This window comes from Tasmannia lanceolata, unplaced genomic scaffold (genome assembly GCF_043159265.1).
Source record: "Tasmannia lanceolata isolate RefF3 unplaced genomic scaffold, GAP_Taslan_0.1 ptg000058l, whole genome shotgun sequence".
NCBI lineage: Eukaryota > Viridiplantae > Streptophyta > Magnoliopsida > Canellales > Winteraceae > Tasmannia > Tasmannia lanceolata.
The window spans coordinates 180,390-185,000 of NW_027518735.1; positions in this window are offsets into that span (position 1 = coordinate 180,390).

A 4,611-nucleotide genomic window follows, 5' to 3' on the forward strand; every position below is an offset into this window, starting at 1 on the left:
TTGTCTTTGGAACCAACCATCAGTGCCACGGGAAGTGCCGGAGTCCCGGCATCCGCGGTGCCAAGTCATTGCGCCCTTGGTCTCTGCAGCGGGGCATGCCGGGCACTCCCAACCATTGCAAGCAAGCAAGCAAGCAAGAAAGAAAGTAAGTAAGTAAGTAAGTATTACATATAGGGGCGGGACATGCGGGGAGATCTGCGAAACGTGCATTACGGGGCACACGCGTACCTACCGGGGCATACCGACCCCTATTGGGGCACACGTGTGCATATCGGGGCATACCGGGCCTATCGGGGCACACGCGTACATACCGGGGCATACCGAGCCCTACTGGGGCACACGTGCGCATATCGGGGCGTACCAAGCCTATCGGGGCATACGCATGTATCCCAAGGCATACCGAGTCTATCCGGGCATACGCGTTCATACCGGGGCGTAACGGGCCTATCGGGGCATACTTGGGCATATCCGGGCAAAAAATGCCCAAAACTTGCGCAACCTTGGCAACCGTGGTCCATTCCTCTCTATATGCCTAGCCTTGCCAACCGTGGTCCATTCCTCACTATATGCCATGGCCTTGTGCCCATGGTCTTCCCAAGACAGCGTCCAAGGCCCCCGGAAGGCCAAGGGAGCCCAACCCAGCAATGCCCTGCTATGGCAAGCCAAGGCCAAGCATTCCGGTGCCTATCCGGGCAAAAATGCAATTCCTCTCTATATGCCTAGCCTTGGCAACCGTGGTCCATTCCCCACCATATGCCATGGCCTTGTGCCCATGGTCTTCCCAAGACAGTGTCCAAGGCGCCCGGAAGGCCAAGGGAGCCCAACCCAGCAATGCCCTGCTTTGGCAAGCCAAGGCCAAGCATTCCGGTGCCTAACCTTGGCAACCGTGGTCCTTTCCTCACCATATGCCATGGCCTTGTGCCCATGGTCTTCGCAAGACATCGTCCAAGGCGCCCAAAAGGCCAAGGGAGCCCAACCCAGCAATGCCTTGCTAGGACAAGCCAAGGCCAAGCATTCCGGTGCCTATCCGGGCAAAAACGCCCAAAGCATGCCCATTCCTTAGCCTATCCAGGCAAAAACGCCCAAAATCTGCACATTCTAGTGCCTATCCGGGCAAAAACGCCCACCAGCATGCCACCCTCCTATAGGGTTTGCGCAACCAACCAGCCTAACCACCAGTGGCAACCAAAGGTGCTGTTAGCGACGACTTCTGAAGACGCAACGAGACGCGACGTGTTTGCGCCCAGACGCGACGAGACGATGCGGGATCTGCGCCCAAGAATGCCTAGACCCGTCGACTTGATGCGGGATCAGCTCGCCCAAGCATGCCTAGTGTGCAAGGCCTGTGTGCAAGGCTAGTGTCCAAGGCTAGTGTGCAAGGCTCATGTGGAACGCTAGTGCGCAAGGCTAGTGCCCAAGGCTTGTGTGCCAGGCCCGTGTGCAAGGCTAGTGTCCAGGGCTTGTGTGCATTGCTTGAGTGCAAGGCTTGTGTGCATTGCTCGAGTGCATGGCTTGTGTGCAAGGGTTGTGCGCAAGGCTAGTGTGCGGGGCTTGTGCGCATGGCTAATGTGCACGGCTTGTGTGCATGGCTACCGTGCAAGGCTAGTTTGCATGGCTAGGGTGCAAGGCTCGCATGCGAGGCTAGTGTGCAAGGCTGCGTGCAAGGGAAGCGTGCAGGGCGAGTGTGCGAGGCCACTGTGCACGGCGCCAGCACTAGCGAGCCATCATCCGCGTTGCCATGGCTCGCTTGGCCTTGGCTTGCCAGGCCCCGACACGAGCAATCGCGCATTTTCTTTGCAACCGACCATCAATGCCGCCCAACGGGGCCAGCACGAGCAGTCCTCCGCGGTCCCCTGGCCCTGCGCACGTTTGTCTTTGAAACCGAGCATCAATGCCACAGAAAGTGCCGGGGCGCCAGCTGGAGCCATCATCCGACGTGCCATGGCTCGCTTGGCCTTGGCTTGCCGGGCCCCGACACGAGCAATCGCGCATTTTCTTTGCAACCGACCATCAATGCCGCCCAACGGGGCCAGCACGAGCAGTCATCCGCGGTCCCCTGGCCCTGCGCACGTTTGTCTTTGAAACCGAGCATCAATGCCACAGAAAGTGCCGGGGCGCCAGCTGGAGCCATCATCCGACGTGCCATGGCTCTGGTCCCATGGTCTTCGCAACCGAGCATTCGTGACACCCGCGGGGCCAGGACACCAACCCTTCCGACACGAGCATTCGCGCATGTTCTTTGGCCACACAACGGCGCCAGCACGAGCAAAATCATCCGCGGTGCGGTGGCCTTGCACGGCCTTTTGTCTTTGGAACCAACCATCAGTGCCACGGGAAGTGCCGGAGTCCCGGCATCCGCGGTGCCAAGTCATTGCGCCCTTGGTCTCTGCAGCGGGGCATGCCGGGCACTCCCAACCATTGCAAGCAAGCAAGCAAGCAAGAAAGAAAGTAAGTAAGTAAGTAAGTATTACATATAGGGGCGGGACATGCGGGGAGATCTGCGAAACGTGCATTACGGGGCACACGCGTACCTACCGGGGCATACCGACCCCTATTGGGGCACACGTGTGCATATCGGGGCATACCGGGCCTATCGGGGCACACGCGTACATACCGGGGCATACCGAGCCCTACTGGGGCACACGTGCGCATATCGGGGCGTACCAAGCCTATCGGGGCATACGCATGTATCCCAAGGCATACCGAGTCTATCCGGGCATACGCGTTCATACCGGGGCGTAACGGGCCTATCGGGGCATACTTGGGCATATCCGGGCAAAAAATGCCCAAAACTTGCGCAACCTTGGCAACCGTGGTCCATTCCTCTCTATATGCCTAGCCTTGCCAACCGTGGTCCATTCCTCACTATATGCCATGGCCTTGTGCCCATGGTCTTCCCAAGACAGCGTCCAAGGCCCCCGGAAGGCCAAGGGAGCCCAACCCAGCAATGCCCTGCTATGGCAAGCCAAGGCCAAGCATTCCGGTGCCTATCCGGGCAAAAATGCAATTCCTCTCTATATGCCTAGCCTTGGCAACCGTGGTCCATTCCCCACCATATGCCATGGCCTTGTGCCCATGGTCTTCCCAAGACAGTGTCCAAGGCGCCCGGAAGGCCAAGGGAGCCCAACCCAGCAATGCCCTGCTTTGGCAAGCCAAGGCCAAGCATTCCGGTGCCTAACCTTGGCAACCGTGGCCCTTTCCTCACCATATGCCATGGCCTTGTGCCCATGGTCTTCGCAAGACATCGTCCAAGGCGCCCAAAAGGCCAAGGGAGCCCAACCCAGCAATGCCTTGCTAGGACAAGCCAAGGCCAAGCATTCCGGTGCCTATCCGGGCAAAAACGCCCAAAGCATGCCCATTCCTTAGCCTATCCAGGCAAAAACGCCCAAAATCTGCACATTCTAGTGCCTATCCGGGCAAAAACGCCCACCAGCATGCCACCCTCCTATAGGGTTTGCGCAACCAACCAGCCTAACCACCAGTGGCAACCAAAGGTGCTGTTAGCGACGACTTCTGAAGACGCAACGAGACGCGACGTGTTTGCGCCCAGACGCGACGAGACGATGCGGGATCTGCGCCCAAGAATGCCTAGACCCGTCGACTTGATGCGGGATCAGCTCGCCCAAGCATGCCTAGTGTGCAAGGCCTGTGTGCAAGGCTAGTGTCCAAGGCTAGTGTGCAAGGCTCATGTGGAACGCTAGTGCGCAAGGCTAGTGCCCAAGGCTTGTGTGCCAGGCCCGTGTGCAAGGCTAGTGTCCAGGGCTTGTGTGCATTGCTTGAGTGCAAGGCTTGTGTGCATTGCTCGAGTGCATGGCTTGTGTGCAAGGGTTGTGCGCAAGGCTAGTGTGCGGGGCTTGTGCGCATGGCTAATGTGCACGGCTTGTGTGCATGGCTACCGTGCAAGGCTAGTTTGCATGGCTAGGGTGCAAGGCTCGCATGCGAGGCTAGTGTGCAAGGCTGCGTGCAAGGGAAGCGTGCAGGGCGAGTGTGCGAGGCCACTGTGCACGGCGCCAGCACTAGCGAGCCATCATCCGCGTTGCCATGGCTCGCTTGGCCTTGGCTTGCCAGGCCCCGACACGAGCAATCGCGCATTTTCTTTGCAACCGACCATCAATGCCGCCCAACGGGGCCAGCACGAGCAGTCATCCGCGGTCCCCTGGCCCTGCGCACGTTTGTCTTTGAAACCGAGCATCAATGCCACAGAAAGTGCCGGGGCGCCAGCTGGAGCCATCATCCGACGTGCCATGGCTCGCTTGGCCTTGGCTTGCCGGGCCCCGACACGAGCAATCGCGCATTTTCTTTGCAACCGACCATCAATGCCGCCCAACGGGGCCAGCACGAGCAGTCATCCGCGGTCCCCTGGCACTGCGCACGTTTGTCTTTGAAACCGAGCATCAATGCCACAGAAAGTGCCGGGGCGCCAGCTGGAGCCATCATCCGACGTGCCATGGCTCTGGTCCCATGGTCTTCGCAACCGAGCATTCGTGACACCCGCGGGGCCAGGACACCAACCCTTCCGACACGAGCATTCGCGCATGTTCTTTGGCCACACAACGGCGCCAGCACGAGCAAAATCATCCGCGGTGCGGTGGCCTTGCACGGCCTTTTGTC